Genomic DNA, 25465 nt, shown 5'->3' with positions numbered 1-25465 from the left:
TCAGCCAAGTCAGTAACTTGGTTGATTTGGGGGGCTGAAGTGGTTTCCTAGTGGGGAAAGCAAAGTCACAGGTAAGAGCGTTAGGCACCAACTCATCACTCAGAGGTTTTCTGTTTTCACCCAAAATGCAGCTGTTGCTTGTATGTACTTCATCACCCTGCAAGGCTCCCAAAAGGCCACCCTCTTTGCAGGTATCATGTATTGGTATTTGGTGCAGTTTGAATATTATTCAGGCCAGTGACCGTAAAGCACCTTACCCCAGCTGCCTCCTTGATTAAGGAGTAGAAATTCCAGCCAGGGGATGACTGATAGGTGTGTGGGCAGCACATTACACATTTGCACTGCAACAATTTCTTACAATCAAAATGGAAATCAGAAAAAAGAATGCAAAAATTGAGTTTATGATGCCAGGTCCCTGGTCACTCTATGCCTGCTTAAAAGAATGAGGATCAGTGCAGCAGGTCAGCTTCCTGCACTGGACTTCCCCAGATGAGGGAAGGGCTCCACAGAGCTTTGCTTATCACCTTGGTGGCAAAAAAAAATAATAAAAAAATCTTACTTTCACAGCATGTTGAATTTGCTATGTTGGAAAAGCCTAAAGTGTGGAAACATCTTCAGTGGCAGATGCAAACATTTGTCGGCTTAGGTAATGCCATTCAGGTTTGTGCTAAAATCACGGCAGCAGGAGAAACTCCTCCTTTAGGCATTTGAACAGCTGCATAATCCTGCTTCTGGTACTCTACACATTGAGTAAAATGAAAGCACAAGGGGTAAAATAAAAAAGAACACATTATTTATGGTTTTCAAAATATGTAAGCTTACAAAACCTCCAAAATATTGAACCAAACTTTTGACCAGCTTGACGGGTTTCATTAAAATCTTGCACTGTTAAAGTTCCTGTATAAAAAGTAATATTTTCTGTTCTCCATCTCCTCAGAAAAACATCTGTGATCTATTTCTGAACGACAATACTTAGAAAAAATCCTAATGAACATCTGGTTTTAATACAGAAGCCAACAAGCCAACATAAGGAGTCATTTTTCTTCTTCCACAGCTGAACACCATGGAAGACCATGCCATAACTACTTATCTCTGAACTGCAACTCCACATACTGTGACAAAAAGTCATATTTTGAAGTAATCAGGCTGCTTTTCTTTGTAACGTTCTTCTTCAGGTTCTTCGTAGATATTGCCATTACTGGATAGATAAACTGTAGTTGCACACAAGGTATGAAAGAGAGCAGTTTTGGTTTCTGATCTGTTCTTATGTGTCAGTCTTGTGTGTTGGCGGTTCAATTTTGAATGGGGTGCATCTTTGTAAACACAGAAAGGTACAAAACTGCACCCTACTTACACAAATAACATCATACACCAGTAAATTAATTATAAATTATGTAGCCTAATTTAGGTCTGCTGTGGCTTATCTGGGAGTTACTAAAAGGTTTAAAAACTTGTCAGGCATTTCAATTTGGTTTAGATATCAAATCATTTTCCATTCTGATTTTTTTTTTTCCAGCTGACATAAAAATCTTATCCTTTAGTTAAAACTGTTGAAGTTAACCTTGTTCAAAGAGTTTTCAAATGTTAAAGAAAATGGGACAATCCTGATTGAATTTTATTTTCAACAGTGGGAAACTTTTCACATATGTTACCCATTCCTTAATTAAAATTCTTTTCCAGGTGATGACTAGAAGGTTTTGCTTTGCTGAAGAACAGAGTCTATTCCTGAAACTCATAATTATTGTAGAAAAAAAATGTAAAATGTACATTTGATGGTAGCTTTGACCATCATTTCAAAAACGTGAACTTGTAGATTAGACAGGAAGAATACACATGTTTATCTAATGTTGGTTGGCATTTCAAACAGGAAGTTGCACTTCAGGAAGAAGAACCTTTTAACTGGAGAAAACATTCTCTTTCAGGATCATTTAAATTTTCTCCCAGCTAATATTTTGGAAACATTTTTCAATATTATTTTTAATTAGTCTCTATTTAACATTTTTCAGCAATTCTTTTCTGGTTTATTTATGTATTCCTAGTATTATTTTTGTTCTAGACATTGGAAACAAGGATGACTTGACAGTGTGCTCTGCATTTGCAAATAGTGTATTCACAGCCTAAAAGAAACTGATGAAATACTTTTGTCAGTAGTGGTATTAACGAGCCATAAAGATTGATGTACAACATTTGATAAATTCACCTTCCTGCAGAAGTGTCTTCAGATAAATTCATCCAGAGTGAAGTTTTTATGGTTCTTTAGATTATTGCACCACGTATTTTCACCTTTGCCTACTGAGGTGTCCATCACAAGATAATGGTTTGCATGTTTCACTGCTTGCTAACCTACAAGATCAAGAATTTAAAACATTATTGCAGTTTTAAAATTCAAGTAATATTTGTATTATTATTAGATTAGATTTATTCTGAACATTTCAAGAAATTATAATAATGGACCAATAGCTATAAATCCTTTGTGCCTAAAGAAACTTGGACATAGCAGATCAAAGATTCTAACATTTCTTAAACTGCTAATCTATACAGTTTTACTTTCCAAAAACTAAAACATATTGCAGTAATGAACTTTCCGATAGGATGGTCATTCTTCACTAAATTGTTTGGGCTTAATCTGAGGTAATTGTCACCAGGTACAATCATCCTGGGTAAAACAAAACAAAATAAAAAACCAAAATAGATAAGCAAGCAAACAAACAATCAAACAGCCCAAACCAAGAAAACCAACTAATCAATTCAACAAGAACTCCCACGGGGAGGGATCCTGAAGCAAGAGCATCATCCTAGAAGCAACGTTAGGACAGTTCCTGTGCCTATGCTGTAAGCTTTGCCCTTCACTCAGACTGGGTAGCTGGAGCTGCACACGCTTTGAAGTTCTGGTCTTACAATGGAGAGTTTTTCACTGTTCTGCATTACAACGGAAGACAACTGTGGACAAGGACATGTTATGTTTCATCAAGGTAAAAGGTACCGTAAACTGTTTAAAAGTGTTTGAGAATTTTGTATACAAAATATGAACAGAAGTGTTCAGCATCTGTCTCCTCATGTGAAATCAGATTTTTAAACCAGAAAAGAGCTGATGTCTCTTGACAGGTATGGTTATAGTGGTTCTACTGATTTAATTGGGTTGTTCTGTAGAAAATCTACTAATTAAAAGAAATAGTGACAGAAATATATTGAAAATCTGTGACACTACTGCAGAGAGTGAAGGTAGGCAGCAATATATCAGAAATAAAAATGAGAGTATTTCACATCCCCTGCTATTATGAGAAGTGCAAAATGAAACACTAGTTATTAGCTTGGCATGTCAAAAAAAGACCAACTCTATAGTGTTTATTTATGGATGTTGTAGGAGATATGGTGTGTAGTAAATCCATCTGTAGTGTTCCAGTAGTGAGTGAATTCACAAGTGATTGCAGGCAAAAGGGAACTTGAACATTTTTGGGGAATAGTAGCGCTAACAGCAGTGACAGAAGCAACAGTGAAGAATTCACAAGACCTGCACATGTAGCAGGAGAACTAAACCCGACTCAAATAAAATGGCAAGGTAGTTTACCGAGCAGGATGTTTCTGCTTTAGAGAGCTCATTTTTACCAGGGTGTAAGTTAGTAGTGTCCAGGAGTCATTGGTGCTTCACAACTGGTGACTGCAAAGCTAGCAATTGGGAAGACAATAACTTAGCAGCCCCTTCAGAGACAGCCATCATGGCTTCATCAACGGCAAATGGTGCCTGGCTAATCCAGTGGCCTTCCATGGGAGCATGACTGCAGCAGTGGACAAGGGAAGATCTACAGATGTCATCTCCCTGTTCTTCTGTGGGGCCTTTGATATGGTGCCTCACAACATTCTTACCTCTAAGAGAGGGCTTTTACGAGAGCTGGATACTTTTTACCAGTGCCTGTAGTGATACTACAAGCGACAGTAGTTTTAAACTGAAGAAGGACAGGTTTGACTAGCTATGAGTAAGACGTTTTTCACGACGAGAGTGTTGAGACACTGAAAGTGGTTGCCCAGAGCAGTTGTGGGTGCCCCATCATTGGAAGTTCTCAAAATCAGGTTGAATAGGTTTTTGAGCAAATTCATCTGGTGGAAGATGCCCTTTCCCATGGCAGGGTGGTTGGAGTAGATGATCTTTTTTAAGATTGCTCCCAGCCCAAAGCATTCTATAGTTCTATGAAGTTCAGGAATATGAACCAAAAATATTCAGGATATGGGGAAAAAATAAGAGAGCTTCCTAATTTGAGAGTAAAGAATGTCAAGGAGGCTCATGTAAATATCACATTCTGTCTGGAGGAAAGCGGGACCTTGCAAGAAATAATGCAGGGTCAAAAGGAGCACAAAGCATGGCCTTTGGTGGGTGTAACCAATGGTTGTATCTAGCAGCTGTACAAATGCACTAATGAATACAAGAGCAACTGGTTAGTTGGACAGGACAGTGTAACACATCCAAATGGCAAGCTCTATTTTTGACCCTCTAAGATATAAATGAAACTAAGATAGATGAATTAAAGGAAAAGAACACTGGATTATCACTGTGGTTTTCTGAATGCATTTTCCCAGTGCTTTGGTGGGACCTGGTTGTCTGCCCCTGAGAAGACTGCAAAGTTACTGAGACTCAGATTTCTAGGTTGCTTATCCCTTGTCTGCATAGCAGGTTTTGCAGGGTGTGTGAGGTGGCTGTAAACCCTGTAGTAAAGTAAAGGATTAGTAACCACTGTGTCTGGAGTAGCAACTTAAGAAATTTGCCACTTAAGCCAGCACAGTAGATTGCCATATGGGATATTGTCAGCACTAGAAAATATTTAGAGGGCCACAAAATTTGTTGAAAGGTATCCTCATGCTTTAGGGAGGAATGACAGTGTTCTCAGCACAAGCAGATTTACACTCAGTATCTGTCAACACTAAGGAAGCTATTTCAAAAAAATGGAAGCAAAACAGCCTTGGGGAAAACAAAAAAAAAATTGGTTGTTTTTTTTTTTTTTTTTTTGACAAGGTATTGTGTAGTTGGACTACAGAAAAATCAAAGAGGATATTCACCCTATGGCAAAACATGTCAGTTCTCTGGGTTGAAGACTGACTTACAAGAATTCTCTCTGTGCTAAATTCTAACACATTCCTCCCAGATTTCATGGTATCTTCAAAGCTTTAACATTAGCAACAGAGGACTTAGAGCCTTTGGCTTATTAAAGACATGAGAGGGAGATTTCTAGATGTCTGAAGAGCCACTCAAACCATTTGGTTCTTGGTTTTGACTTGAAAATTATATTTATCATGCTCCTTCATTTAGTACAAAGGAACTTCTGTCTGATAATAAGCAGCATGCTTCCTAAGGAAAGCTAAACATGTTTTGTTCTCAAGTAACAGTGAAATCAGTCCATTAAAAATATTCTTTCCCAAAGAGAGTTGGGAAATTGTAGTATAGTTTCCTGCTGCTGTAAACTTCCCAGCACATACATAAGGATTTAAATATCACTGTAAACATAATATCTGACCCACTGCAAAATGGATCCAAATTCTTCCTTGACATGTGAGTCACCTGTTTCTCTGTTGTCCAGTTTCTGGAGGAGGCTGGAGAGTGTCGCTTTGCCTGTATCAAAGTAGTAGGAGGTGGAAGATCCTTCCTTAAAGTGAAGAATGACTCAGACTCTGGTTTCTTGCTGCCAGAAAGTGGTTTAACCAGGACACTTCTTTTCCGAAACTCCGCTGGGTATGGCTCCAGGTTGGAGGTGATAGGAATTTGGCTGCTAGAAGACCCAAGTTCTTGCTTAGGCTGGGGCGATGTTGTATTAGACAGAAAGGTGTGGGGATAAAATATTATTTCTCTGGACTGTTGCATGCTTCAGGGGCTGAAATCTTGCTTGCTTCCATGGGGAAAAAGGGTCACCAAGAACAATATAAATGGAAACTCAGCAACAGAAAATACAGCTTTTAGAGACCTATAGGCAGAATAGCTTTGTGGGGCCTAGAACACATGCCTGCGAAGTACTTTTTATTCCCCAGGTGAAATATGCTATGCATTTTTTTTTTGCCCTAACGCTCCTTGATGTAGCCGATAACTCTGTGCTTTATGTAGCATTCTTGTGGGGAATGTTGGGCTTGATCGGTGACTTTCACTCACTCTGAAAGCCTTAGCCTAAATTCTGACTGACGAGCTGTGTTACAGAGAGGCTGACAAGGTACTGTCACATTATATCTATTGCAAATAATGTCACCGCCACTGTATCTGCCTTGAATTTCTATGTGCTGTAGAATGGATTCCTGGGATTCAAAAGCCTCACTGTGACAGTAAGGTACTGTCTAAGTTGGAAAACAACTTACCCGTGTCCTTTTCTTTCTGATTTGATTTCACATTTTTTGGTGTTGACGTACATTTTTATAGTGGATTAGGAATTTATTATTTGATTTTGATAGATTATTAGACTCTGTGGCAGGGTTAAAGTTCTGACATAAAAATGACAAGTTTCTTTGCTAACAGGCTGTTACATGTGCTGTGGTACTGTGACAGTTATTCTTCAAAACCAGAAAAGTGAGCCATTCAGTTCAGGGTGGCTGACCTTGTAAAAGCCACACACCAATAAAGCAAAAGCCACACATGCAAGCAAAGCAAAAGAAGGAATTAATTATTAGTTCTTATCAGAAGGCAGGTGTTCAGCCATCTCCAGGAAAGCAGGGCTCCACCACACCTAAGAGTTACTTGGGAAGACAAACACCATCAATCCAAACGTCCCCGCAGTGCTTCCTTCTTCCCCTAGCTTTATATTTCTGGCCATGACATCATATGGTGTGGGATATCCCCTGGGTCAGTTGGGATCATCTGTCCCAGCTGTGTCACCTCCCAACTCCTTGTGCACCCCCATCCTGCTGGCTGGTGGTGTGGGGTGAGAAGCAGCAAGGTCCATGGCTCTGTGTAAGAGCTGCTCAGCAGCAGTAAGGAAAACAACCCTGAATTATCAACACTTGTTTCCAACACAAATCCAAAGCATAGCCCCGTATTAACAGCTACAAAGAAAATTAATTTTATCTCAGCCAAAACCAGCACAACCAGTCATGCTTCAGCAATATCACGTTTAAACATTGCAGTTGTATTAATATGAAATACAAGTTTCAAGTTATAATGAATTCATGTTTCCACAACTATTCTGTACTGGCAATAAAATCAGAGCCACATACTTCTGAATGTCTGACAGGTTTGAAATTCTTTCAGTTATATATTGGTTTCAGGTATGAAATAGGACAACTCTGCTTTTGCAGGTAACTTACAAGCCACTGAATCCAGGTGAGTGTGCTCCAAAGTATTTTTTTCCAAGAAAATATCACTTCCCTATATCACATGTCAGAGACTGACATGTAAAACCATCAGAAAACACAATTTTGTAACAAAATTTTTGACAATGTACCATATGTGGGCAACTTGCATCTATGCTTTTAACACAAAATATCAGGAAGTACATGCTCAGATGGTAAATAGTGAGCTTCTGCCTATTCCCGATAGTGATGAAAATTTACATTTGTGTATCATCTTTTATTTACCAGTCCCGATGCTATAATACCTGTCACTTGAGGGCAGGATCCTATTAGTTTACCCCAATAGAAAATTCACATGTATGATGCAACAGATAGTTTGGTAAGCACAGATATCATCAGGAAAAACCGGGAAAACTTGAGTAATAGATTCTGTGAGCACAACTCTCCAAAAAAGTCTCAAAAAACTTATTCAAATTGAAACCAAGAAAACAGAATGAGTACAGCCTTGTTTCTCCAGGTGTGTAAACAGGCTTTATGTCTGTGTGATGGCAGTTTGGATAGCAAAACTTTTACAAGACTATCATTTCAGCAGGGACACCCCCATATTCACAAGGATTTCAGTTTATCTGAAAGTACCAAAGTTTTTGAATCCTTTTTGGTCATTCGCTTGAACATGTGCATGTTCCAATTTGAATTTTCTAAGTTTTCCAAGATATGAGTTAGTATTTGCTGAATTTAACTAATGCACATATCAAATCTCTTCCTTTATCCAGTAGGTTACTAACATTTTTTTAAAAATAAAAAAATAAATTGACTGGCTCTTCTAGTCTTCATAATCTTAGGCAGCTTGTTTTTGTTTAATAAATTATTCTTACTTTATTTTTTATAAACTCTTCTTGGTGGTTTTATGGTTTTGCTTCCACATATTTGTTTTGTTACTTTATAGGGAACTGATGTTAGGTTGTTTCTTGTTATCTCTGATCAGGAGTTTAAATAGGATCTTGTCAGATTCTAGAGAAATGAGACTATAATATCAGATTATTATTTTTTTTTAACAAAGTATGAAAAATCTCAGCAACCGGTACCATAATTACCCAAACGATTGCCACACCATGCAATGGCTCCCTAGGTCAGATGGCTGATCTGTGGTTAGAGGATCCTTTCATTTGCAACTGATACAAATGCAGTTTCTAAGACTGTGGCAAGTAATAATTTCATGTTGTATGTGTTGGTTCCCATTATCTACTTCATGATTTATCCATTGTTTAAGCACGAGACTAATAAATTTTAACAGCCTATATAATCCAAACAGTACCGAGCAAATTTTTTATTCAATACCCCATTTCACACTCTAATAAAATGCATATATATGTTTAATTTTTTTTTACATTAATATTGCATGCCAATAGGATTGTGGTTTGGGTCTAAACCACAGTGTTAGTTATTTCTTTAAAACAGTTTCCTGTAATGAAATTAAGTCACTGAGTAAGTTACCCAGGAGTCAAGACTGACATCACAAGCAGAGCTATCTTGATGGAGCCACATGCCAGGAGTGCAAATATGGATAGGTATAGAAAACTGAAATTACACACATGTAATACAGAGTGTCTGTACACATCCATAAAAGTCTGGTTCTTCAGCAATATTGCATGTACTCAGAGAGTTGCACTGCACACATTCAGTAAGTCCAACACATCTGATATCAGACCTTCACAGCCTGCTTCACACTGAGGGCTCAAGTTTGCATTTCTTCTAGAAAACACATGCTTTCCATTAGAAATATGTGATTTATTAAGTTGTTTTTTTTTTTAATTTATAATTGTGTAGAGTTCTTTTCTTATGTAGCACTGAGGCTTCAGGCATGACACTGTACCAGTATGCAGGTATTCTGCTTCCGAGGACTTTCATGGAAATAAATGTGGCATGGTCTCGAAGTCAGTTTAAAGACATCATTGGTTTATTCTCTGATTCCTCTTAAACTTAAATGCTTCTCTATTGTTTTTAATTCATTCTTGCAAACTTAATAGCTTAAATTATTTGAGCAATTTTTCACAGCTACAGGTATACATATACTTCAGTATTTTCAAGGTGAAGGTCTAGACAGAGTTGCATAAAAGCCTTTCTAAACACTTTGCTTTAAAGCATGTAATTTTAAATGCTACCTGTAAATTACTTACTGCATGTTATATTTTTCATTCGTAGATTTGTAATAATGAAGCATTTAGGAGTAGATATTCTTGTTTGTTTTGTTTTGGTTTAGAATTTGTACCACTGAATACCACTGAAATATTTACAGTCTTGAACATCGAACAGATGAATTTATTTATTCTGTACTTTAATTCCTGTACTTTAATGTTCTTTGCAATTTCTAATATAAGCAATACACTTACGTGAAAAATGTCACGGTTTATCTTTTTTTTTTTCCTTACAAGGAACAACCTCTGCTTCCAGGCTAACAAACAATCTACTTCATACTCTAGGTTCTGATTTTCTAAGTGTCATTAAATTCCTTTTTATAACTCCACAGTCATTAGTAGCTAAAACTGCTGACATAGTAGCTTACACATTATGAGCAGAATAGGTAAAGGAATGCATTTTTTTAGTAATTAATGGTATCATGATGGTAACAAGCTCTTCACATTCCATACAGCCTGCATATATGGTAATATTTTCCTGATTAAAACCAGAATATTTCCTACTACAAAATCACAGCTGAACGAGACCAGCAACCTCAGCCTCTCCTCACAGGGCAAGTGCTCTCATCCCTGACCTTCCTGGTAGTCCTTCACTGAACTCACATCAGTATTTTCTTCCCATGCTGGGGTCTCAAAGCTAGATGCAGTATGCTGGCTATGGTCTACAGAGTTCTGAACTTCAGGGCTAGTGTGGAACTGAGTCGGAATGGGAAGTGAGAACATCAGCTAATATTGAATCAACTTATCACTGCAGAAATTTTGTTATGGAGTCCCATATACATGCATACACGTGTACAGAAACTACTGCACACATATCCTCCTAAAGTCATGAAAGAACACAAAGCTGTATGTCTCTCCTTTCTGGACAGTCTGCATCTTCGGGACAGCTAAAAGGCAGCCTAGGAACAGTATAACAAAGGGTAGCTGTTCAGACTTTGGAACTGTAAGACCTCAGAAGCGATCTCATTCCCGTCATTTTTTTGCCACTTCCTCAGTATGTTTGCTGCATGAACTGTAAAATAAGGATAACAAAATGCAGTCTCATGTTTAAAACTCTTTAAGCACTTCCATTGAAAAACGCTATAAAAATGCTAGTGGTAGTGTTATACACTGAGCAGTCTGGGGCTGCTTATTCTGCTTGTACAGATATCATGGATTTGCCACCTTAGTCTGAGCATAGAGACAATCTTAATATTTCTAACATTCCTAAAATCACTAAGATTTTTTCAAGCACATGGATAGCATTTTAATTACATTGCTCATTTCAACTCTTATGTTTGTCATTTTTTCCTTACTGATATCTAGAAATTCAATTAATTTGCTTTCATCATCTGTTACAGCTCAACCAACCTTACAGGGAACATTCGAGCATAGAGATGAAGATGGGTAAATTATAACTGCAACATATTTTGAACAGTCATAGTCCATTAGAAAACCCAGGCAGGTCACATAGTTTTACCCAGGCAGATCATTCTACTACAGTTTCATTAAAAATGATTAAAAACCTTTTTAGTTCAAATCATGTGCCATTCTTATCACGTCTAGTTCTCTGGTTTCAGTTTTTGTTTTCTAAAGTGTTTTGTTTTTTTTTTTTATAGCAACTAGCACTGTTCTTCAAGTTGATGTTAAACTAAACAGAGAACCAAAATATTGCAGCTTTATATATATATATATATATATACACAGGTATATATATGGAGTCGCTTTTGCAGTGTATTTGTGAGGTTAAATTATCTGGCACTCACTCTTTCTTCATTATTAGCTTTATTATCAGTCCTGAAAACCTTTTCTGTTTGAACAATGTCAGTGAAAAAATATATGGACAAAGTTTTGCCTCAGCAAGAAGTCCAAAGATATGTGTTTACAACCTAAATCACGTTTATGATCTCCCAGGATAATCTAATTGGGACTTATGTAGCTTATGTTTAAACTTCCTTCAAATAAGGAAGAGTTATAAGCTTCATTAACCTGGGGCTGCAATCTGCAAAAATGTATTGTCTGACGAATTACCACTGAAAAAAGGTCAGTGCTACTTAATTAAATGAATAGAATACCAGTACCACAGTCTTGGGAAGTTTGTTGTTATTTCAGGAAAGTCAAGTTTTTACTTCTTCTCTATTAGTTCAAAAGATTTAACTGTCTTCACACCAGGGTCATTATTCACTCATTTAATTATCAAGATGAACTAGAGGAAGTATTGTGTCAACACTGTGGAAACTGAAGAAGATCATGGGATTATAAATTCATAGGATAATACAATATGGAAAGTTCCTATTCTAACCTTCTGCTCTAAGCCAAGTCAGCTACGGTATCAGACCAGGTTGCTGAGAGCTTTAACCATTTGGGCCTTGAAAAAAATCTGCAAGAATGGAGACCGCAACTTCTTTGACCAACTTGCTGCACTGCTTGGCTGTTCTCATGGTGAAAGCATTTCCCCTTGTATCCAGTTTGAAACTCTTTCATTCCAATTTATGTCCAATTCCTCTCATCTCCTACCATTCATTCACCACTGTGAAAAGCCTGGTTCTGTCTTCTCCATGCCCTCCTTGTAAATTCTGGGGGGCTGCTTTTAAATTCCCTCAAAGCTGTCTTTTCTCCAGGCTCCCTCAACTTCTCACAGGGCAAGTGCTTCATCCCTCAGCCATCTTAGTGGCCCTCTTGGATTTGCTCTACTTGATCAATAATCCTTCTTGTTGAGGGTACCCAAAGGTGGATGAAGTATTCTTTAAGAGCATGGTGTACGCCAAGTAGCAATTGTGCCTTCCATCTTTCAGCAGCCAACAATGTAGAAAATGACCACAAATGAACCTGTACTCCAAAACTGACTCTATTCTGATTTTTCTGAAGGACTTAATTCTGCAGTTTTAGTTTTCACAACATCTCAACTTCAGTGTTATATTTAAAAAAAAAAAAACCACCCAAAACTTAATTTTTCCTTCTTTACATCATTTGCTTCACACCTTGATTAATGTTTTCTAGCTGAAAGAGTAGATATTCACTTCCTGTTCACCTTTTCCATTCATGATTTTATAAACCTGTATAATATGCTTCTCCTTAGTCATTTTTCTTCTAAGTATAAACATCCTTTCTAGTATCTCTGATCACCTGTTCAGGCCTTGTCTGTGTCATTTATTTATGTTAACCAAAGTGATCACAACTACAAACACCATTCAAGGCATGGGTGCACGACACCATTTATTTCAGCTGTAGCATAGTTATATTTTTGGTCTAATCTATTCCCTTTTACATAATTCTGTCATGTGGATTGTCATTAAGAGTTGTTTCTATGTCTTCAGAAAGCTTCTCACAGCGACCTCAAAATCCCTCTCCAGAGTGGTAAAAACTAATTTAAAGCCCATTGTTGTAAGGTAGTTAATCAGCAGGTCATTTCCTATTTGCGTTTATCAATTATGAATTTAATCTTCCTGCATTGTTGCTGTTTTCAGATGCTGAGGTTCCATGGTAGATGACAGATGCCCCTTAAGGCTCATCAGATTATGCTTTCTGGGATGGATGTGTGTGGTGGCATGGCCTGCCTAGGCGGCAGCATGAAAGTAAATTGAAACCTCCAGTAAAAGGCCAAGCAGAAGTTGCAGAAGGTGTGAATGTTGGGATGCTGGTTACTGAAACCTAAAACAATTATGAAAAATTCTTTGTTAGCAGAAGACTTTGACATTTCACTGTTTGTCTATACAATTTATTAATATGTTTAAAAAGCACAGGTCACAGTACTCCAGATAGCCTATAACCAACAGACTTCTTTATTTCTCTCTCTTTATCTAGTTTCAGTTATTCAAGAGGGAAGATATTAGTAATGTTCTTGTTTCTGTGTTTGTTTGTTTTGGTCTGGTTTTTTTTATTTCTAAGAGACAGTGTTTAATTTGGGTACACTACGACCACTATCAAGGGAAATGTCTTGTAAGAAATCTCTTTTTAATAATAACCTTAAGGACTCAGATGGTCATGAACTAAGTTCAGGGTTAGATCAAGACTTCATTGTCTTTTTTGTTTCCATACAACTTACCTTAAAAAGGGGGAATTTACAACATATATAAATGTAGTTTCTCTTCATAATGTTTGTGTACCTATGGAGTGGAGAGAACAATAAAATTATTTCTCTCTTTAAATGCTATGTGGTATTTATCATTTATTTCAGTATTTTATGATGCTATCACCATTGAAATTGGGAGACTGATTGCATTAATCTTTTCCCATTATCTTTTTTATTGTTCATTGAATTAAATCCATAGAATTCCTGTGGAATGTAATAATGGTTAGCATATTTATCTAATTTGATGCTGTGCTTTCAATAAAATATACTGACACTTCTCCACCAGACGATTGGTTTTGTCCTTATGCTGAGCTCTCCAGATATGTCAGGGGTAGCTAAGGCCTACATGAGGTATTCTCTTCCAAAGCAAGGTGCAGCTCTAATATCTTTATCAGATTTTTAAGCAGAACTGCCAGCATGGTTCAGTCACAGCTGAAACACAAAAGTATCTGCATCCATCAATATGAGTTGTTACTTTTCTGTGTGGCACAGTCAGAAGCATTCACTCATCTCCTATCCCACCAATCAGACTGACATTTACTTATTTGGAGGAACTGAGTGGGTTAAAAAAAAAAAAGTTCTAAATTCACTATTTTCACTAGAAAAAAAGATGTCTGAAGAATGGCACAGTCACAGCCAGTGAAGATTTTCAAAGGAAATTAGTTTAGCATAGAACTTAACAGGCCATCTTTTAACTTGGAGGCCAATGTATAGTAAGACCCACCTATTGGAAGACATTAGGTAAATTTACACTAGAAAGGAACTGTAACTTTCTGACAGTCAGAGAACAGTTACCTTCTGGAACAATTTACCAAGGATGCTGCATTTGGATTCTTCATCACTGGAAATTCTTATGATACAATTAGGTGTTTTTTTTTTAAAAAAAAAGCTCTAGTTCAAACTGGACTAAATTTTGGAAAATTCTTTAGCCATTAGATCAGACTACCTCCCCACAGTGATCTGTTATCCTTTATGGTATGTGAAAAATTTGTGATAAATAAAATTGTGATCTTAATATGATTATTTATTTGACTTTACATTAATAGGACATCTATATTTCCTTTTGTAAAAATTCCTACCCCACAGAAAAGAATGGTAATTCTATAAGTAGTTAATCAAGCACAATGTAAACAATTATTTATATTAAAACTAAATAACTTATAGGAACTTGCAGCATATGCCAATAATAGCTGTACAAATCTGTAGCTCCTAAAGCCTAGAATGAATACTGACCTTTACACCAGTGAAAAGATGTGAATGTTACAATATAAAAAACTTAAATTCCAAAACAGGATGCATACGCATTAATTCTGTAATCATAATATACTGAGCAGCAGAAGGACATTTTAGTTTAAATGTTCCTTTTTAGTTTCTACTTTTAAACACTATCAGAAGGTAACTTGAAATCACAGTGACTGCTAAAATTTAAGAAAATCTTGATGCTTTAAGAAAGCCTTTATGAAGAAGGATCAGAGGTAAATCAGTGCACTTTCTAAATCAAATATAAGCATATAAAATGTGAAGGGCTTAATCTGAAGATGGCATCCACCATTGAGCTACTCATAAATGAAATTACTGAACTCTGTTGCACATGAATGCATACTTGCTATTTCAGGCATTTTTGGCTCAGGCAGCTTCTTGTCTGCCTTAAGCGCTAGTTAAAATAGTCCTTTAAGCAACACTAATAAATAACAATTAAATAGATTGTCTTGTTTTTTATTTTGTTGGGGTTTTTTTTCCTAGCATTCATTTTTGCTTCCTTGCTTTTATGCTAGTGTAATTTATTTCCTGCATAATCTCTCCTTGATATCTCACTAGAGCCCTTATCTGTATAACTCTGAGCTTCCTGAATTCATTGAGGCTGTTCTTCAGTTTGAAGTAACAGCAGGACTGTGCAGTGGATGTGAGGAATGGGAGCAGCAGGTTTATGTCGTGGTAGGAGCCCAATTAGGTGATAGCAACACTCAGGAATGCATGCACACATCGCAGGAGGAAGACTTCTTTAAGAAAAGAAATCCATTTCAACCACTTTTTTCTTCATCTCATCTTTAAGACCAGAATCTTATGCCTGACATACTTTTTGGAGGAAAGATGCTCTACAGTGTTATACTTAATAGATTTGTGATCTATTACAAATGTGGACAGTAATAAGAGCTGCCAATAAGTTTCTTGACAGAGGACTGTATGATTTTCTACATTAGCAGACACTGAGCATTAGCACCACATTTGCACATGGTATCAGGCACACTTTTAAATAACTTTTTAAAACCAACCAATGAAGCAAGAGGCCTCTGGGAGTGCTTTACACCAAGTTCTTTCCCCCTTTCTGTTGTTTCCTGGATGACAGTGTGGTTCTACCAGATCACTCAAGTTTTTTCCATGTTAAGACGCACAGGTGGGACTACCACCCTCTGTTTTCATAGAGTATGTGGTGGGTCCAGCCAGGATGGAGTTAACTTTCTTCACAGCAGCCCATAGGTTCTGTGCTTTGGACTGGCAACTCTAAGAGTGTTGCTAACTCACTGACATTTTGGCTGTTGCTAAACAGTGCTTGCACAATGTCAAGTCTTTTTCTCTTTCCCTCTCTGCCACCTACCTTCTTCCTTTCAGAGAGGGGGTGCACAAGAGATTGGGAGGGGACAGCTGACTCAAACTGACCAAAGGGATATTCTGTACCATATGATGTTGTGGGAAAGGAGAAGGAAGGGTGAATGTCTGTGGTTATGGTGTTTGTATTCCCAAGCAACTGCCCTGTGTACTGAGGCTCTACTTTCCAGAAACCAGCTAATAGGAAATAGTGAATAAATTCCTCTTATGGCTTTGCTTCTATGCATAGCTTTTGCTTTTATTATCAAGCTGTCATTACCTTGATCCACAAGTCTTTTTGCCTTCTTTCTATTTTTCCTCATCCTGTGTGAAAAGGGCATGAGTGAACGGCTGTTGGTCAGGGTCGATCCCCCCAAGGTATATGCTCAGCTTCAGTAACAGAGCTTTAATATCTCTCTCTGTGCACATGTGTTTGACCTTGAGGAGAAACACAAACTCTTAGATCTGGTTTGCTGTGTCTTTAGTTGCCCTTGACAGAGGTATAGCCCACTGAGCTAAGAGCTCCATGAAGCTTTAATTTCCATAAGAATGTGGAGCATCATAGCCTCTACTAAAAGAGATGGCAAGTACTGGGATTTGGTGTTCACCCCAAACCTCTGTTGCACAACTAGACAACTGCAGGACTGTCTCCAAATCCCATTTTGTAATCTGGGTGGGGGTGAGTGTTGCTGATCTTTGATTGTCATGATTTGTCAAGGTGAGAGAAGAAAACCTGTATAGTTTAAGAATTTGTGAGGTTTGGGGGTTTTTTTGTTGTTGGTTTGGTTTTGGGTTTGTTGGTTTGGTTTTTTTTTTTTTTACTTTTGTATACATGTAAAGATTATGGGGCTCTTTACAAAAATCCACTTGCTATATTTTCTATGTGTTTGCATAAACATGGAAGATTACACAGGAAGTAATATTTCCTATCTTACCCATATCAGTTTTCCCCCTTCCTTTGCACACACAGAGCTACAAAATAAGGACAAAATAGAAGTGGCAATGGAAACACACAAGATACACATGCAGGTGCCAGGCTGCTAACACCAAAATATTAAGGCATGTATTTGCGTGCAACACTAGACTTTCCTCTGCTGTTTGTCAGATTGCTTATTGCTTCTAAAGTATTGGGGCACCAGTTTATAACTTCTTAGGGCAGGGGACACATTGCCACTTGAATCTATGAAACGACAGATAGCTCTGTGGATGTTTATGAAAAGTCGTAAGATTGGAATCTTAAACTAACATAATTAGTATTGATACAGCTGTTACTATTCAGCCTTATTCCAGTAGCCAAAAAGCTAATTCCAAGAAAACACTCCATTCCTTTTCCACATTGCAGTTATTTTGTATTTGTAAGCCACTCAAATCAGTTTTCAAAAGACTACAGAAACAATGGAAGGAGACCAATATTTGCACAATAGAATTAGAAGGGGAAAAAATGTTACCCTTTAATGTTTAAGAAATGCCAGGTTGACTGAACTTCTTTTCTCCCCTCATAGTTTCTACATCAGTACAAACAATCCTGCACTTGAAACTAGACCTTAGAAAAATTATTGATGTCTTTTGCTGCATTTCTTCCTGGTTTACTCAAACTATGAGATTCATCTTTGTTTCAACAGCCAGTAAAGGTCTATGCCTCACTTCAGTCTTGCAAACAGGATATAAGTGGGAACTAAAAGTGTCCACGGTTTGGTCTGCCAGTGGCAAATTTCACCCTGCTCAAGTAAATCGAGCAGAAATAGAATCCTCTGTTTGAGCCTCTGTTGCCTCCCTGTTCCCCTCTCTGAGGCTCAAGTAGCCTTACACAGAAATTCTAACTCTATTGTTGACAAAGGAGGCTATATGTTTTTGGAAGAGACGTCCCTCTCTTTGATTCCATTTCCAATTGCATTTACTCCTCTTGAATACTAAGACCATCAGGTTTTTCTTTGCTCATTTTCTCTGGGTACCCAGGTAGTATGCAAAATGATGCTGAACTGGAAAACAAGGATTTGGATGCTATTGTCCTTACTCAGTCAATGTTTCCAATTTGCTTCGCTTTCAAGGACAGATTCTTTGGGTTCTGTTCAATGACCTGTACAGATTGTCTGAGTATGTGTTTTAAATTGTTTGCATAAGAGTTTCCTCGATATTGCCCTCACAGTATTGAAACCAACACTTCCTCTTATCTGTGTGGTTTAAGGATGCAAGTGGAAGAACATGCATAAGGTATTCTCTTAGTTTCCTATGCGCATTTTTGTCAGTGATTTTTGAAGAGTATTCTTTAGGTAGATCCATTTTCTTTGGAGAGAAAGAGCTACACTGAGGCTCAGTTGAAAACCTTCCTGTCCGCCAATACTTAATGTGCAATAAGAATCCATATTACTAAAGAGACTTTGTAGATGATGGGAGTATTACTCTTTAACTGGAGGCAAGCAAAAATTCACACATAATCAAAGGCTCTTTAGCTGGATTGTAATGAACAATAAGAAATTCTATCACTTTATTAATAGGAAAGGTCATCGTATGGAATAGCTAACTTTTACTTTGATAAATAATGAAATCAAATTAAAACAACTTTTAGTAATGTATGGAAATTTATTCCTCTTTTTTTAAAAGGAACAAGAGATGAAGGTGAATGTCTAATAATCTTTTCTGAAGTAGGCAGGCAAAATTGGTTGAAATAAAATGGAAGGTAAATACTTTTCAGCAAAATAAGCATATCTTATTCTCTTGATCTAAATCTACCCTGATCTCTTAATCTTTCACTAACTTCCACTTTTTGAGAAATACAGCCCCTGATTTATTTAGATGTGAAGAGTCACTTAACCAAATTCAGAAAGAACTGACCCATAGTCTGCTCAAATACAAGTACAAATGGAAAAAAGCAGTACCATATTAAGACAACAGTATGCTGTTTTGATGATTATAGACCTACTACTCTACTGATATAACTAGCAGTTAATTAGTATGCATATACTGTTAACAGCAGTAACACTCTTTCCCCTCTAAAATCTCAAAACTTGAAAAGTTGTAAATGTGAAATTATTAATAAAAAGAGAACTATCTATTAGTTAGGCACAGAAGCTGTCAAAAAATCTCCAGAATCACTCCCCCCATATGCAAACATAGAATCTAAAAGGAGTAAGATATACACGCACTATTGTCTAGCAGATGTTTTGCTTTTTAATACTCATTAAAATCATAAGTCTATATACTGGAATAGCAGAAGTCTGTCCTTACATGATTATTCTAACTTCTGTCATTACTAGTTAACAATAATTGCTTTACCATACTTCATCATTATGCACCTGTTTCTTTTATATCACACTGATTATTCATCTTTCCATGCTTTCAAGTCTCACTGAATCTTTCTGCTGTATAACCCAGTAAAAAAATTGCCTTTATTTTGACCCAGGCTATAATACTGACCTCCTTTATTGCTTTGTCATGGGAATTTTGTCTACTGAATAATACATAAAAAGACAAGTTAAACTAAACTGAGCTTGCTGAATAACCTAATACCTATTCCCTGAAGAATAAGACTATTCTTTCACTCCAAGAGGTTAGCTTTGGAGTATGTACTGACTTCCTGCAAAGACTCTCCACCTCCTGGCCAGATACCAGTTCTGCTCCTTTACAGAACGCCAATGAGAAAAATAATGATGCAACATGATGAAGGTTGCAGTGGTAGAACTGGGGCATAGTCTGTCTCACCTCAACAAGTTTCAGTTGGAGCTGATTCTTCAAATTCCAATTTATCCTAAGCCCTAGGATTTCAATATTTCTATCCCAATGAAGAAAAAAACCTTGAAGTCTGGCTATACCTTAGATGAATTATTTTTTTTATTAATGCAAGTTTGCTGTTTAGCTGAGGCAGCTCATCTATAGAGTTCAATGAAACAAAAACATAAAAGGAGGATAATGTTTTGCATTTTTATAGGCGATTTTAACTGTCCTCATTTTCAACAAGCTGTGGTGCCACAGAATGAACACCACCAAAAGTGAGATTATTAATAATTAGTAACAACAAAGATATGTATAATTTTATTCTGAAAAAATCTTCACCTAGGTATAAATAAATTCTTTCTATCATTTAGACTTTTTGGGCTGATCTGGTTGGACTGAGTGCCCTAAGCCAATTTTATTTTACACCTTCAAGTAGTTACATTTTTCTGTTGCTATACGGGGAAAATAAAGATCATTCACTCTGTCTAGAAACAGCCAGTTGTAAAAGATCTTTGGTTTCATATAAGCAGGTGGGGGTGGTGGTGTTTGTTTTGTGGTTTCTACAGTGCACAAACATGACTGAAATTAGAATGATGAAGTTTGTATTCAGAACAGCTGCAACTGCATTCATGCATGTACTATACTGGCCCACTAAAAATATAGTAAAAAATAACTCCAAATGTTTTCCTTTTTTATAAAGTTAGTATTTATAAGACAGTGTCATATGTTTTGGATTATATTTCTTCATCTGCCATAAAGTGTATTCAGCAGATTCCACTTAAATACAGCATTCTTTATGGCTTTGTGCATTTGTATGTATTCTGTTCATTTTCTCACACAAGAATACGCTCTTCAAACCAGAGCAGAATATACATACAAAAGTTGAAAGTTACCTCTATAAAAAGATAACAGATTACATAAGATGTCCCTTCTGCTCTTATTAAAGATCAGATGTAGTCTATAAATTTAGCAATGGAAGAAGTAGGACACAAGTGAAAACATACACTGTTGCTGTGTAACTCCAATAATACTGATGCTGTTATAGTCAATGCAGATCACGTTAATGCTTTTTTAATGTTATAAAGCAGATGTCTTTTCCTTTTGTTTTTTTTTTTTTTAAGCTATTATGCTTTATTTAAATAACCTTGTTGAAAAAATGTCTACATGTGCTATGGTTGAAATGACACAAACAATGAATTTAATTTCTGCTTTCCACTTCAATATGTACTGGTGGACTTTGGTCATATACACTGGATTGAAAAAATGAAAGACAGACTCCTAAGTAATTTTGTGAGTTATTTTAGCCATAGTAGCATCTCTAAACCTGCTCAGATTGTTTCCAATATTGCCTTTTAAATTGGGTTTCAATTTTCTTGTAAATCTGAGTATACTTGTGTAAACAGAAATAAGATTCCTATATATTCCTTCTCTGAAAACTGAAGCAACGTCCTGTTGAAAATGCATTTTTTTCAGCTCTTACTACCCATCAGGAATTACTTAGCAATACCCGGTTTAAGAAGGAGGAAGAAGAGCTTGGATATATACATAACATTGAATCCTGCCTGTATTACATTAATGTAGCTGTGGCAAATGACACGAACAGACAAAAAACCTTCTAGCCACAGGTTCCTATTTGTGTGCAAGAGTTGTATGTCCTTCTGACCTTTTTTTCTATTAAGGATGAAATAAAAATTCTGTTCACATATCCACAGGTGGATACTATGTACTTCTGGAAAGGAATGAAAACTACCCAAGACAAGGTTTGCAGACTTCTTTCTATTTTTCCCCCCACTGCTCCACCAGGAATGAGTGTTTTGAAAGGAAGGAGTGTGTCAGGGATTAATTTTAGGCATTTCATCACTGTCAGGGATCACGTTCTTGGGGACTATCTAAATATTACTGCCTTATTGCCTACCCACGTGGCCAGGAAAGCATGTTCTTATAGGCATGGATGCATTGAAGTTCACAATGAAAGTAAAAACTATCATGTTATATCAGGGTGCATTTTATCTCAACAAGTACTCTGGAATCTCCAAAACTTCTCTGATTGGTCTTCATTGCCTCACTCAAGCATCAGCCCATGCTCCTGGAAATTTGTGTGCTACATTTGATTGGTTTATGTCCTTCGGCAAAGACCTGCTGTAGGTAAAAGTACAGATGCATGTCCCTGGCACTCAGAGCATGGATACCAGATCTCCCACATTAACATACTAGGAAGCTTATATAAAAAAAATACAAGCAGAGGCTGATTTGAAGCCAGTGAATAGAATTAGGAGTAGCTACACTACCTCAGGTGGATCTGTACTATGGATACCTCATTAAGCAATAAATATGTTGGAACAAGTTTGACATTTTTTCTTTGTCGGGCTGTCATCCCGTTGCCAAGGCAAGTAGCTCCAGCATGGGCACAACCAGCAGCAGAAAGCTCCAGTGCAGTGCACTGGGTGCTTTCCTGAACCTGAATTTCCTGGCGTGGCAGTTTGAGCCACAGGGTGCTGCATCTGCTGGCTTGACCAGGGAGCAACAGTACACACCATGATCTCTCAGAGTCTTTGCACACACCATAAGAGATGCAGCTGGGCAGACAGAGCACCAGCAGTAACACACTGATGCCAAGGTGGCAGGCTGCTGGCTGTGCCCAGCTCTAATGCCAGTATCAGGTGGCACCAGCAAGCATGCCTGTGGGAGGCATGCCTGCAGGGGGGAAGCTCCTCCACTCAGTGACAGAGCTCCTGGAGGAGATGACTTGGTTAAGGAGTATTGGGCAGTCTCAGAGAGACTGTGCCATATGAAGGCACAGACCCCAGGAGAGATCCCCCATGGCATACATAAGTGCTGGTTATATATCATCACTTATCCACCCAAGTTCTGCCCCAGAATGTGCCTACCTGCAGCAAAGCACCTTAGCTAGTTCACAGTCCACCAAGCTGCTTAACTCCTCCATGCTCATCTAAGGAGGTCCTTTCTTCCCTGATATTTAAGATGTGGGAGGCATTGGGCACACCCCTCATTGGGAGGCTTTGGGCAGCCCCTCATTACAGACAGGTGGAGCATAATCACTCTGCCACCTGGCACCCAAGCAACCAACACAGCCTTTTCTCAGAAAGGGACCTTACAAGAGACTGCTGGAATGGGACCCTTCTGGGACAGGTCTGTCAGGCAGACAGGGCACCTGACATGGAGGATTCCCTATCTTCTCTTCCTGGCTGCACTTAGTGACTTAAGGGACAGGGGGGCACGGTCACAGGTTCCTGCCCAGCACAGCAGGCGTGTTTCTTCCATGGCCACCCCACATGCCCAGGTGCCTGTGCATAATAGGTACAAGGCTCTGCAAATGGAACTAAACAATGGTGAGAATGATGGTTCCTCTAGCTTGGAGGTGCTGCCAAGGTTAAGTCAGCCTACATCCTTCATCAGAACTGCTTCTATAAAGAAAAAAATGATGGGTCATTGTTGTAGGAGACTCTCTCATGAGAGGAACAGAAGGCCCAATGTGCAGACCAGACCCACTTCTTAGGGCAGTTTGCTGCCTCCCTGGGGCCCAGGTTAAAGATGTGAAGAGGAAATATCCTACCTTGGTACAGCCCTCGGATTATCGTCCATTATTGATTTTTCAGCAAGCAGTGATGAAGTTGCAACAAATCTGAGGGCAATCAAGAGAGTCTACGTCTACGTCTACAGGGCCTTGGGACGACTGGCTAAGGGATCAGGAGCACAAACAGTGTTCTCCTTTATCCTTCCAGTACCAGGAATGATGAGGGAAGAAACAGGAAGAGCCAGCAGATCAATACCCAGCTCCAAGCCTGGTTTTGCTGGCAGAAATTTGGGCTTTTTGATCATGGGTTGATCTACAGAACACCAGGCCTGCTGGTGACTGGTGGGGTACACCTGTCCCAAAGGGCAAAAAGGATCTTTGTGCAGGAGTTATCACGGCTTATTGAAAGAGATTTAAACTAGATTTGGAGGAGGAAAGGGAAAAAAGCAGGCTCACTAGAGAGAAGCTTGAGGGCAGCATGCCAAGGTTGGAGGGACGGTGTGCTAGCAAAGTGCTTTGGTCTGCGCACTCAGTGGAGGTAAGGAACTGAGAGGTACATGGCAGCAAAGCCATAAAGGTTATTGATCTGTTAGAAATCACAGAAGGGCCTGAGAAGAGTCACATAGGCATTAGGGCTTCTACCCCAAAAAAGGTGCTGGGATCAATAGCCCAGCTGAAGTGCTTCTACACTAAGGCACACAGTGTGGTAGCAACAAATAGGAGGAGCTGGAAGCCATTGTACATCAGGAAAACTGTGTACATACTTGCCATCATGGAAACAGAATGGGATGACTTGCACAACTGGAGTGCTGCAATGGATGGCTATAAACTCTTCAGAAGGGACAGACTAGGAAAGAATGGTGGTGGGGTAGTCTTGTATGCTAGGGAATGTTTTGACTGCCTAGAGCTGAATGATGGTGACAATAGGGTTGAGTGTTTATGGGTAAGAATCAGTGGAAAGGTCAACAAGGTAGATATCCTGGTGAGAGTCTGTTACAAACCACCCAACCAGGATGAAGAGACAGATGAAATATTCTACAAGCAACTGGGAGAAGTCTCACAATTACTAGCCATTGCTCTCATGGGGGACTTCAACTTACCCTGTTTGCTGGAAACAGAACACAGCAGAGAGGAAAGTGTAGGAGGTTCCTGCAGTGTGTGGAAGACAACCCGCTGATACAGCTGGTCAGTGAGGCAGCCAGGGGAGATCCCCCACTGGACCTGCTGTTTGTGAACCCAGAAGGACTGGTGGGGGATGTGGGGGTCAGAGGATGCCTTGGGCATAACTTTCAATCCTCAGAGAAGTAAGGAGGGGGGTCAGCAGAACCGCTGCCTTGGACTTCCATAGGGCTGACTTTGGCCTGTTTAAAAGCCTGGTTGACAGAGTCCCCTGGGAGACAGTCCTGAAGGGCAGAGGGGTCCAGGAAGGCTGGAGATTTTTCAAGAAGGAAATCTTAAAGACACAGGAGCAGGCTGTCCCTTACATGCCAAATCATCATCTCTGGAGGTGTTTAAAAAAGCGTAGCTGTGGTGCTTAGGGCATGGATAAGGGGTAGACTTGGCAATCCTGTGTTAATGGTTGGACCTGATGATCTCAATGGTCCTTTCAACCTAAATGATTCTATGATTCTCTGATTCTAAGTAACTGTGATCATTGCTTTGTTATTGCTTCTTACCTGAGATCAAACTAACTTTTTGAATGTGCTTAAGAAAAAATCAAAATGTTGGTTTCTTACATTTAAAACAGTCTGTTTTACTAAGGAGCTCACACAAGGAATTTATTGAAGCCACATTTCAGGAAAAAATAAAAAATTTTGAAAGATACTTTACAAACTGTTCAGCTGTAAGAACAATGGATAATAGAGTCTTTTTCAAAGGACTTGGAAACAGAATCAGAGTACTCATTCTTGATACCTTTGCTGTCTCACTAACTATGTAATCCATTAGCCTGTCCATAAATGATGTAACCGTTTATCAAATTAGTAAACATTATGTCATTTGGTGTGTGGTTTTTTTTCTAGACATACACACACACATACCCGCCCTTATCTGTGCAAATGAATGAATTACCTTGGCAGAAGAGAAAGAACTGTGTGATAGTGACTCACCAGTGACAGCCGCACTATATTA

Source organism: Falco biarmicus, chromosome 6 (genome assembly GCF_023638135.1).
Source record: "Falco biarmicus isolate bFalBia1 chromosome 6, bFalBia1.pri, whole genome shotgun sequence".
In the NCBI taxonomy this organism is placed as follows: domain Eukaryota; kingdom Metazoa; phylum Chordata; class Aves; order Falconiformes; family Falconidae; genus Falco; species Falco biarmicus.
Note: the sequence above shows the minus strand (reverse complement) of the source record.